This window comes from Chlamydotis macqueenii, chromosome 2 (assembly GCF_036417535.1).
Source record: "Chlamydotis macqueenii isolate bChlMac1 chromosome 2, bChlMac1.mat, whole genome shotgun sequence".
In the NCBI taxonomy this organism is placed as follows: Eukaryota; Metazoa; Chordata; class Aves; order Otidiformes; family Otididae; genus Chlamydotis; species Chlamydotis macqueenii.
In genome coordinates, this window is record NC_141557.1 from 36,582,064 (window position 1) to 36,595,010 (window position 12,947).

Below are 12,947 nucleotides of genomic sequence, written 5' to 3' on the forward strand. Positions count from 1 at the left end.
TAGACGGTGTCTTTCAGCACCTAATAACTCACCCTGCAAGCTCCAGTGCTAATACAGATGTCTTCTTATCAAGCTTGAAACATGGTATTTTTGGGGGGATTATTTTAAAGACACTTTTTGGTACTCTCTCCGTCTACGTTTATACTGACTCCTTCACAAGGATTATTTATGTGGCATTTCTTTCACATTACACAGCTGAAAACATCACCTGTTTAGCAAGGAGATTTCTGGGGTGAGTGCAGAAATATTTTGAGGAATTTGGTCATCATCCTTTGCTAATGGAAAATCTAGTAACTGAAGTGGTTTTTTTTAAAAAAAAACCACAATAAATTTTATATTTTTTACTGCTGGATTCCCATTAAACACATTAATTACAGGAATGTTTAATGAAGCAAATAAAAAGAAAACATTATGTATAGAGCACTGTGAAAAACAAGGCATTCAGCAGGGTGTGCTCTTATACACTCCTAATAAAAGACCTTACCTCAAGGTAAAAACCCAATAAAATATGCTATAATGTGCTGTGGGACCCACCATTGATTTACAATGCATTACTCCTTTAGCAGTAAGCAACTTTTGCACAATACACAGGAAGCTTTTATATATTTATATATGAGACTTTTTTTCTTCTAACAAAGATTTATTGAATTTCCCCAGAGTATATTCATTTTCTAAAAAGTTCTTTGTTTTCCTCTACTATACTAGTTGTAATAAAGGCAACAAACTCTTTCCTGATTGACACTTGCAATATTAAAATTACAAAAAATATGAGAGTCAATATCACAATTATATAGAAATATTACTTTGTATGTTCTATGAGACTAAAAGTAAACAGACTTTTGTTGATACCTGCTATTTCGCAAAACCATAGCACATTGGGCGAGGTCTAAAAATTCACGGTGAAATGACTGTAAAGTCCCAGTTTCTAATTCCTCCAAGGAACTATAAATGAGTAACTTTTCAAATAAGTTCATACAACTTCTGTTCCCCCAAATTTAAATGACATGTATGTAAAACTCATACCAGCAAGTTCAGTCTAAGCACTGAGAAAGTTAAAATATGCATAACATGATGAACATGGGTTAAAAACCTTGAAGAAATAAAGGAGGATTCCCTGAAATGCACTTGCCAATCCTTCAAAGACCATTTTTTCAAGCACGGGGTAATATCTCATGATATAATGGAACAGTTCTCAGTGTTCCCTATTAGTCACACTGATTATTATAGTTGGCACAGGGTTCCCTCCACATTCATTCCCCAGAGGTGTGTTTGCTCTCCAATTCCCAATCACTCTGCTATAAAATCATCTGGTTTTGAAAGGGTCCCCTCCTGCCTCAGCTTCTCCTGTAATAATGGGAGAGGACCATGCAAGAACCTCGTCCTGCAAATGCCTGCACACACATGCAGAGGGACCATCCCACTGAAGTCCACAGTGGTTTACCCCCGTATGTCCATACCTATACGCAGAACTGTGGCCTACAAGTAAGATAAGTGCAGGAGATTTTGAGGGAAAAAATGCTTCTCTGCTTGCCTCGGTTCCCTGAGAAACATCTGCTTTGCAGGCAGAAAATGTCCTCACACATCTTTGGGGCAGCAGAGCGGGGAGGACGTCTCTTTTGACTGCGGAGCCCAAGGCTGGCCAAGGCACCAGGAGACGCGTGTGTGAGGAGCTGGTGCAGGCACAGCAGTGTGGAAGAAGGCTACGTCACCACCTGCACCATAGTGGCTGGATTTCTGCATGTTAGTTTCTGCTGACGCTTTCTAGGGTGTGAAAAGGCAATGGCTCCACCCGCGACTGGCCAAAGGCACTTTGCTTGTGTGGAGAAGAGCAAGGTCCATACACAAAACCAGGTCTACATGAATGGTTACCAGAGCTTTTCAGAATCCCTCTCCATCAACTACAGCAATGTGAAACAAGTTAACATCTTGGTTATACACGCCAGGGGAAGGGAATGGGAAGGGAAGGTGCAGGAAGGTGCGGTGCGGTGCGGGAAGGGAAGGTGCGGGAAGGGAAGGGAAGGTGCAGTGCGGGAAGGTGCGGGAAGGGAAAGTGCGGGAAGGAGGAAGTGCGGTGCGGTGCGGTGCGGTGCGGTGCGGTGCGGTGCGGTGCGGGAAGGGAAGGGAAGGGAAGGGAAGGGAAGGGAAGGGAAGGGAAGACTCTGCCTGCCACACTTCTTCCAGCTTCCCCATGGACACTGCAAAGGGCTTTGCCATGCACTCCCAAACTTTCAGGCTGACAGTGACTGTGAGTATTACAAGAACCCGGAGAGTCCCCAAATTTTGCAAGGTTGCTGGATGACGTGGTTGCTCGATCAGGCAGCTCAGACGCCGCCACACTGGCCAAGCTGCGGGCAGAGGTCAGAGAGGAGCCGATACAGGTGGCACTTATCCCCAGGACGGGACTTGTCGATGGCAATGGGGCAAAATTCCCACTAACCAGGACCAACTGTGACCAGCTGCAGCATGGGAGCGTTAGTGGCACTAGGCACAACAGGACACAGTGGTTGTGTGTCTTGGCACAGCACAGCTGCGCTCCGCTCAGCAGGGCTCAACTGGGCTGGGCTCGGCACAGCATGGCACAGCTCAGCTTGGCTTGGCTCAGCTGAACACAGCACAGTTTAGCTGGGCTTGGCTCGGTTCAGCACGGCTTGACTTGGCTTAACTTGTCTCAGCTCCACTTCTCACAACTCAACTTGACTAGGCTTGGAATGGCTCAGCTAAGCTCAGAACAACTCAGAACATCATGGCTAGTCTCAACTCGAAATGGTTCAGCATGGTACAGATCAACTTTGCTGGGATTGGCTCATCTCAGTATGGCATATCTCAGTTGAGCTCTGCTCAGCGTGACTTGTCTAGGCTTGGCATGGCAAGGCTTGGCTTGGCTTGACTTGTCTCAGTTTGGAATGGTATAGCTCAGCTGGGCTTGCCTCAAATTGGCAAGACATGGCACGGTTCTGTTGGGCTCAGCTCGGCATGGCTCAGCTGAGCTCGACTTGACTCAACTCAGCACTTCTTGGCTTGGCACCGCTCAGAACCACATAGCAAGGTTTGGCTTGACTTGGCTTGGCTCTGCACTGCACATCTCAGCTAGGTTCAGTTCTGCTCGTCAAGGCATGGCATGGCATAGCTCAGCTTGGGTTGACTCTACTTGACTTAACTTGGCTTGTTTGGCTCAGCATGGCTCACCTCAGCTCAGTTTGGTGTGGTACAGCTTGGCTCGACTCAGCTTAGTTCGACTTGGCTTAGCTGGGCTCGGCTTGGCTCATCATGGCATGGCTCGACTTGGCACAATGCAGCATGGCTCGCCATGGCTCAGCATGGCTCAGCAGGGTACACCTTGGCATGGATTGGCACGGCACAGCTCAGCAATGCTAAGCTCAGCACGGCTCAGAAACACATAGCTAAACTAGTCTCGGTTTGAATCAGCATGGCACAGAAAGGCTCAGCTCGACTTGGCTTGGCACAGATTGGCTTGATTTGGAATACAGTACAGCTCAGCTGGGCTCAACTCAATGTGGCATGGCATGGCTCAGCTTGGCTCAGCACGGCACAGCTCAGTTGGGCTCAGCACGGCTCAGCCAAGCTCGACTCAACTTGGCTCAGCTGAGGTCAGCTCAGCTTGGCTTGGCACAGCACGACTTGACTCCACTTGGCTCGGTTTGGCACAGTACAGCTCAGCTGGGCTCACATTGGTTTGGCACAGCTCAGCACGGCTCAGCTTGTCTTGGCTCGACTTGGCTTAGCTGGTCTCGGCTTGGCTTGTCATGGCACAGCTCGGCTTGGCATGGCATGGCACAGCATGGCTCACCAGGGCTCAGATTGGCTTAGCTCAGCACAGCACGGCTCTGCTTGGCTTGGCTTGACTTGGCTTGGCTCAGTACTACATGGCTCAACTGGACTCAGTATGACATGACTTGACTTGTCTCAACTCAACTCGACTCAGCATGGCTCAGCTGAGCTCAGCACATTTCAGCAAAGCTTGGCTTGGCTCAACTCAGCACAGTATGGCTCGACTTGGCTGGGCTCAACTTGTCTTATCAGGGCTCAACTTGGCTCGGCACAGTACAGCTCAGCACGGCTCTGCTCAGCTCAGCACAGTACAGCCTGGCTTGGCTCGACTTGTCTTAGTTATGCTCAGCTTTGCTTGGCATGGCACAGCTCAGCTTGGCACAGCATGGCACAGCTCAGCTTGGCACAGCATGGCTCAGCTTGGGTTGGCTCGACTTGACTTAGTTGGTGTTAACTTGGCTTGATTTGGCACGGCTTAGCTTGGCAAGGCAGACTATGGCTCGGCACCGTTTGGCTTGACTTGGCTCAACTTGACTTAGTTGGTCTCGAATGGGCTCAATTTGGCACGGCTTGGATTGGCACGGTACAGCACAGCTCGGCACAGCTCAGTCATCTCAGCTTGGCTCAGTATGGCACAGCTCAGCTTGATGTGGTACAGCTTGGCATGACTCATCTCAGCTGAGGTCACATCAGCTCGACTCATCACAGCACAGCATGACTTGGCTCAACTATGCTCATCTCGGCACAATACGGCTCAGCTAGGCTCGACTTGGCTTGGTTTTGCATAGTACAGTTAGCTCGGTACAGATTGATTTGGCATGGCACGGCACAGCTTGGTTGCGCTCAGCTCGGTATGCCTTATCCAAGCTCGGCTTGGCTCAACTTGGCACAGGACGGATTGGCTCAACTACACTTGGCTCTGTTTGGCATGGTACAGCTCAAATGGGCTCAGCTTGGTTTGGCACAGCTTGGCTTGGCTTGGCTTGACTTGGCTTAGTTGGTCTCGACTTGGCTCAATTTGGCACGGCTTGGCACATCTATGCACGGCTCACCTTGGCTTGGATCGGCTTGGCTTAGTTAGTATCGACTTGGCTAGATTTGTCATGGCTTGGCTTGGCACGGCACGGGTATGCACGGCTCTTCATGGCTCAGCTTGACTTGGCTCAACTTGGTTTAGTTAGTCTTGACTTGACTTGATTTGGCATGGCTCGACTTGGCACGGCACAGCATGTCTTGGCACAACTCAGCTTGGCCTTGCTCAACATGGCTTACTTAGTCTCGACTTGGGTCAATTTGGCATGGTTCAGCTTGGCATGGCACATCACGGCTCAGCACGGCTTGGCTTGATTTGGCTCAACTTGTCTTAGGTAGTCTCAACTTGACTCAATTTGGCACAGCTCAGCTTGACACGGCTCAGCATGTATCAGTACGGCACGGCTTGGCTACGCTCAACGTGGCTGTGTTGGTCTTGGCTTGGCTTGATTTGACACAACTCAGCTGTGCATGTCACAGCATGGTTCGGGATGGCTCCCTTTGGCTTGTCTTGACTTGGCTTAGTTAGTATCGACTTGGCTCATTTTGTCGTGGCTCGGCTTGCCAGGGCTATGCGTGGCTCAGCACGGATCAGTTTGACTTGACTCAGCTTGGCTTAGTTAGTATCCACTTGGCTCAATTTGGCATGGCTCAGCTTAGAATGGCATGGCATGGCTCAGCACATGTCAGCTTGGCTTGGCTTGGCTTGGCTTGGCTTAGTTGGTCTCGACATGGCTCAATTTGAAACAGTTTGGCTTGGCACGGCACAGCACAGCTCGGTATGGCTTGGCTTAGCTCAGCATGGCATGGCTCTGTTGGGCTCAGCTTGGCACAGCTCAGCAAGGCTCAACTCAAGTCAGCTCAGCTGAGGTTGGTGCAGCTCAACTTGGCAGAGGACGGATTGGTTCCAATCTATTTGGCTCAGTTTGGCACAATACAGATCAAATTGTCTCAGCACAGTTTGGGACAACTCGGCTTCGCTTGGCTTGACTTAGCTTAGTTGGTCTCAACTTGGCTTGATTTGGCATGGTTCAGCTTGGCACGACACAACATGGCTTGGCATGGCACGGCTTGGATCAGCTTGGATTAGTCAGTATTGACTTGGTTCAATTTGGCATGGCTCGGCTTGGCACGGCACAGCATGGCTTGGTATGGCTAAGCTTGGCTTGGCTCAACTTGCCTTAGTTGGTCTCGACTTGGTTCGATTCAGCAAGGCACAGCACAGTTCGGCACAGCTTGCATATGCTTGGATCGACTTGGCTTACTTGGTCTTGACTTAGCTTGATGTGGAACGGCACAGCACAGCTCAGCACAGCTCAGCTTGTCTTGGTATGACTTACTTTAGTAGGTCTCGACTTGGCTTGATTTGGAAAGGCTCGGCTTGGCATGCCACAGTGTGGCTCAGCAAGGCTTGACTTGGCTTGGCTTGGGTTTTCCACAGCACAGGTCAGTTGCGCTCGGCACGGCTAAGTCAGGCTCAACTCGTGTTGGCTCAGCTGAGGTCGGCGCAACTCAACATGGCACAGGACAGACTACCTCAACTCCACTTCGCTCTTGTTTGGCACGGTACAGTTCAGCTGGGGTCAGCTCGGCTTGGCACGGCTCAGCTTGGCTTTGGTCGACTTGGCTTAGTTGACCTGGACTTGGCTTGATATGGCACGGCTCGTCTTGGCACCACACAGCATGGCTTGGGACGACTCAGCTTGCCTTGGCTTGGCTTGGCATGGCACGGCTCAGTCAGGCTAGACTTGACTTGGCTCAGCTGAGGTCAGCTCAGCTCGACACAGCCCAGGACGAATTGGCTCAACTCCACTTAGCTCGGTTTGGCACCTTAGAGCTCAGCTGAGCTCAGCTTGGTTTCGCATGGCTCAGCTAGGCTTGGCTTGACTTGGGCTAGTTGGTTTTGACTTGGCTCGATTTGGCAGTGCTTATCTTGGCATGGTACAGCATGGCTCGGCACAGCTCGGCTTCGCTTGACTCAACTTTGCTTAGTTAGTCACTGCTTGGCTCTATTTGTCACAGCACAGCAGAGCTCAGCACGGCTCGGCTCGGCTTGGCTTGGCTCAGCTTGGCTTAGTTGGTCTCAACTTAGCTCTATTGGCACAGCATGGCTTGGCATGGCACAGCATGGCTTGGCATGGCATGGCTCTGTTGGGCTTGGTTTGGCACAGCTCAGTGATGCTCAACTTGACTTGACTCAGCTGAGGTTGGTTCAGCTCAACTCGGCACAGGACAAATAGGCACAACTCTATTTGTCTCAGTTTGGCACGGCTCAGTGATGCTCAACTTGACTTGACTCAGCTGAGGTTGGTTCAGCTCAACTCGGCACAGGACAAATAGGCACAACTCTATTTGTCTCAGTTTGGCACGGCAAAGCACAAATTGGCTAAGCTCAATTTGGCACAGCTCAGCTTGGCTTGGCTTGACTTGGCTTAGTTGGTCTCAGCTTGGCTTGATTTGGCATGGCTCGGCTTAGCACAGTACAGCACGGCACGGTACGGCTTGTCTCGGCTTGGCCTGACTTAGTTAATCTCGACATGGCTCGATTTGACACAGCTTGGATTGGCCTTGCTAAACTTGGTTTACTTGGTCTCGACTTAGCTAGATTTGGCATGGCTCGGCTTGGCTTGGCTTTGCACCACACAGCATGGAGGCTCTGTTGGTTGGGCTCTGTTTGGCATGGCTCAGAGAGAGTCAACCAAGCTTGGCTCAGCTGAGGGTGGTGCAGCTCAACTTGGCACAGAACGGATTGGCTCAACTCCACTTGGCTCAGTTTGGCATGGTACAGCTCAGATGGGCTCAGCGCACTTTGGAATGGCTTGGCTTGGCATAGCCTGACTTGGCTTAGTTGGTCTCAACTTGGCTCAATTTGGCATGGCTCTGTTTGGCATGGCACACCACGGCTCAGCACAGCTTGGCTTGGCTTCGCTCCACTTGGCTTAGTTGATCTAGACTAGGCTTGGTTTGGCATGGCTCAGCTCAGAACGGCAGAGCACGTCTCAGAATGCCTCAGATTGGCTTGGCTCAAGTGGCTTAGTTAGTCACAAGTTGGCTTGATTTGGCACGGTTCGGCTTGGCACGGGACAGCACGGCTCTGCACGGCTTGGCTTGGCTGGGCTCAGTGTGGCTTACTTGGTCTCCACTGGGCTCGGTTTGGCACGGCTTGAAATTGCACAGCACAACACAGCTTGGCACGCATGGCTTGCCTTGGCTTAGCTCAGCATGGCATGGCTCTATTGGGCTCAGCTTCTCAGGGCTCAGCGAGGCTCAACCAAGCTCGGCTCATCTGAGGTTGATCCAGCTTAACTTGTCACAGGACAGACTGACTCAACTCCACTTGGCTTGGTTTGCATGGTACAGCTCAAATTGGCTCAGCTCAGTTTGGCATGGCTTGGCTTGGCTTGGCTTGTTTTGCCTTACCTTATCTCAACTTGTCTCTATTTGGCATGGCTTGGCTTGACATGGAACAGCACAGCTCTCCACCACATGGCTCTGTTGGCCTCGGTTTGGCACGGCTCGGTGAGGCTCAACTCGAGTCGCCTCAGCTGCGGTTGGTACAGCTCAACTTGGCACAGGACGGATTGGTTCCAAACTATTTGGCTCACTTTGGCACGGTACAGCTCAAACTGACTCAGCTCATTCTGGTACAGCTTGGCTTGTCTTGTCTTGGCTTGAGTTGGCTTAGTTGGTCTCGACCTGGCTCGATTTGGCACGGCTCAGCTTGGCCCGGCACAGTATGGCTCAGCATGGCATGGTTCTGTTGGGCTTGGTTTGGCATGGCTCAGTGGTGCTCAACTTGATTCAACTCAGCTGAGGTTGGTTCAGCTCAATTTGGCACAGGATAAATTGGCACAAATCTATTTGTCTCAGTTTGGCATGGTACAGCTCAAACTGATTCAGCACGGCTCGGCAAAGCTTGGCTTGGCTCAACTTGGCTTAGTTAGACTCGACTTGGCTCGATTTCACACAGCTCAGCTTGGCACAGCTCAGAATGGCTCAAAATGGCTCATCTTGGCTTGGTTTGACTTAGTTAGTCGGTCTCCACTTGGTTCTATTTGGCATGGCTCAGCACGGCTCAGCACAGGTCAGCTTGCCTTGGCTCAACTTGACTTAGTCTCAATTTGGCTTGATTTGGCACAGCTTGGCTCAGCTCGGCACAGTACACCTTGGCTTGGCGCGGCTCAGCACAGCATGGCTCAGCTTGACATGGTACAGTTTGGCATGGCTCAGTTCAGTTGAGGTCAGCATGGCTCAACTCGACTCAATATGGCACAGCACAGCTTAGCTCAGCTAGGCTCATCTCTGCACTGTACGGCTCGGCTGGGGTCAACTTGGCTTGGTTTGGCACGGTACAGTTCTGCTGGGCTCAGATCGGTTTGGCACGGCACAGCACAACTCGGCTCAACTTGTCTCCTCACAGCACAGCTCATCTGGACTCGGCTCGCCATGGCTCAGCTGAGTGCAGTTTGGCTCAGCTCAGCTCAGCATGGAACAGCTCAACTTGTCTCAGCTCGGCTCTGCATGGCTCTGCTGAGATAGGCTCGACTCAGCTCATCTGAGCTCGGCTCGGCTGGACTTCACAGGGCATGGCAAGGCTTGATGGCACGGCTTGGCTTGACTTGTCTGCAAGCACGGCTCACATGGGCTCGGATTGGCTCGACTCAGCTGAGCTCTGCTCCGCAGGACTTAGCTAGGCTTGGCACAGTATGGCTCAGCCCAGCACGACTCGGCACGGCTCACCTGGGCTTGGCTCGATTTGTTACGACACGGCTTGTCTTGGCTCAGCTTGGCTCGGCTGAGATCAGCGGGGCTCAGCTGAGCTGCACTCAGCATGGCACGGCTCGACTTATCTCGGCTCGACTCGTCTCGTCTCGGCACGGCTCAGCTAAGCTCGGCACAGCTCGACCTGACTGGGCTTGGCACGGCTCGGCACGGCACGGGTCGGGTCGGGTCGGCACGGCTGGGTTCGTTTCTGCTCCCCTCCGTTCGGCATGGCTAGGCACGGCTCGACTTGTCTTGTCTGGGTTCAGCTCAGCACGGCAAGACTCGGCGCGACTCGGCGCGGCCTGGCCGTTGCGGTGCGTTCCCGGTGCGGCCGTGCCCCCCTGTGGCGCGCTCGGGAAGCTCCGGCGGCCTCCGCCGCCGCTTGGCCCGGGTCAGCCCGGCCGCAGCGCCGGCTCCGGCGCGGGGGCCCGGCTCGGTAGTGCAGGGCCGGCTGTGGTGCCGGCTGGGACCGGCCTCAGTCCTCGGTGCGGGTCGCTATCAAAAGCGCTGGTGCTGCTTTTCCTCCCTGCCCTGACGCGGGTGGCTCCAGCGCAAACTGTCCGGTGAGCTGAACCGGTTGAAAATTAACTCATCAAACGCCAGCACGGTCAAAGTTACCGCCAAACGGTCCGGGATCGCTTCCTGCCCGTGCCAGCCAACACCCTGCCCGCGCAGTCACTGGCTCTCACCCGAGGAAGAACGGGTGCAATACTTTTTTTTTGTTGTTTTTTTTTCCCTCAGGAACAGGGCACAGTGTTCATCAGTTCGGTGGCAAACCCGCAGCACGCCAGGTTAGCCGCAACCGCTCTGCTTTCTCAGGGTCGCTCTTTCATCTGGGGCGGGGGCCACTGAAAAAAACCACCACGGGTTCAGTGGGCTGGCACCCCGCTCTTCCTGCGATGCTACCCAAAGCCAAGGGAAGGGTGATTTCTGGGGATTTCTTCCCTTTCCTATTTTAGAGCCGGCATTTTTCACCGTCCTCTCACATACCTTACTACACAGCTGAAATTGCCATCTACTTCTATTTTTCAGAAAAAAAAAACACAAACCCAACTTTGAAGATGCAGCTGTAGGAATGCAAATGCAGCATCCCAGCCGAGGAATGAAAACAACAAGGAGATTAAAAGAGTTGTCATCGTAAGTAGCGTCCTTACTCCGAGAAAATGCCCAGTTGGAGCAAAGCTCCAGCGCTTACAAAGAGCATGCAGAGCCGTGGAAGCTTTTCCTGATTAAAATGCTAATTCTGCAAGAAATTAAATGAGCAGCGTGGAGCCCTCTAGAGAGGGGACAGCACAGCCTGCAGAGGGACCCCGTGCATTGGGCATAAATGGCAGGGGTTTGGTAGCGGGGAGGGGGTGGAGTGGGGATGACCGGTGTGGAAGGAGACTCTCCCTGCCATAGCGGGGACACCTCTGAGGGGCTGTGGCCCATTGGTGGCCTATACTGGGACAGGGACACCCCTGAGGGACTACGCCCAAGGGTGACCAAGTAAGAGGCAAAGAGCAGCAGATGGAAACCATAAAAAAGCACGCAGAAGCTGAAGGAAACCAATACGCCCAGCATGGCGGCCAGAAACCAGTTGTCCCACTGAAAGGACTGGGAGAGACCGAGTGTAACCTGCCTGGGAAATCAGAGAGGCCGCCATAAGGCAGGGCTACGCGAGTTGTTTGACCTAAGCTGAGCGTTGGGAAGGGGGAGGAAAGCTGTTTCCTTCAGTGTTTAATTGTTGGTGCTTTGTTTTTCTCAGCACCCTAATCGGTAATCAGAAATTTATGTTGTATGGCAACAAATAATAAAGTAAAAATTGAGACTATTTTACCCGTGATAGCCCAAGCATGTTATGTTGGCTGACATGAATAAGGAGGCCATAACCCCTCATTACCCATTCACACCGTAAATCTGCCCCAGTACAACGTGCTCTGCACTCACCATCTTGAAAACGACATTATTCATCGCGAAAGTAACTCACGCGTTTCCCATGATACAATTCATCTTTGGACCTGTATCTTACGGGAATCTGGCAAATTATCATTGAGGTTATCAACGCTCGAGGCATCAATGGGAAGAGCAGGAACTGAGAAGAAATCCAAATCTTTTGGTCACATGTGACTTCTCAAAGAAGCCAGATAGCTTCTGTGTGAAAATATTTGTAAGTTTTCAGGCCATGTGCAAAGGAGTGCTCGTGCATTTTAGGTAAAACCACTAAACCAAGGGGGTTAGAATGTAAGAGAAATCTCAAATATCTGTGTAAAATTCTGAGTGGCACACATCTTACAGTTAAAACACTGTAAGTAAATAGGAGAGAAAAATACTGTTATTATTCACCAGTAAATTGATTTTCTCCATTTTGCTGTGTCTTCTAGTAAGTCCCTTTTATTGAAGGGATCCTTAACGACCCGGCACAGCTATCCTTTTTCAGAATGAGCATCTGAAGCAGACAACCTAAACAAATAAAGCAGCCTTTTGAATCACCCTACGGAAAGCGGGGTTTGCTGGAAACTACTTCTAAAAACCAGTCTTAGGTTAAAAGCTGAAACCGTCCTTCTTCATACTAACACTACCACCTTAGGCCCCCCCTCACTAAACAAAACCACGACACACTCCAATACTATAGAAAAGCTACCTGTGCACGTGCTGATTTTTATGCCCGTTCCTAACTTTTAGTACTGTGGGACTAAAGTGCAGATAAGCAGAAGATGAGTGTTTGCAGAAGCCGAGCTTATCTCCAGCCCGTATTAGCAGGGCTCAGGGTACTCCAGCAGACGCACGCTGCTTTCTCTCAGGAGCCACAGGGTGAACAGCCTCCAAGTTTCAGATCGCCGTTTCCACTCTAAAGTTAAAACTTCAAAAGTCTGCAGTAAGAACCTTCGGGGATTAATGTAATTCATTCTTTCCTGTCCAAGCTTTACATTGTGAGGTTATTACGCTGCTCACCACAACTGCAAGTTCTTGGCCAGAGACAACTGTTTCAGTTTATTTGAACAGGGTGTTTACCTTATTAAAGTAATAACAAAGAAGGATGATTGCATTAATTACTACATCAAACTAGCTGCCATGGCACTCCCCCACCAACCTCAAATCAATTAGTTGCATCTGTAAGTCGAGTGATTGAAGGGTTTTTTATTATTATGCCTTTTCCCCTCTTTTTTTTTTTTAATCCATTTTGCCATTAATAGTATCTCTTCAAGTGAAAGCTGTTGTTCTTCACTGAGAGGATGGGAAGATTTAAATGGTCTCCTAACATGTGGTAAGAGGTTCAAGGCTTGATTCATTGTTACTCAGAACCTTCTGAAGTGATATATACCCCACAAAGTGATTTTAAAATGCTACTATTTTCAACTGACAGCAGTTTAAACTCACCT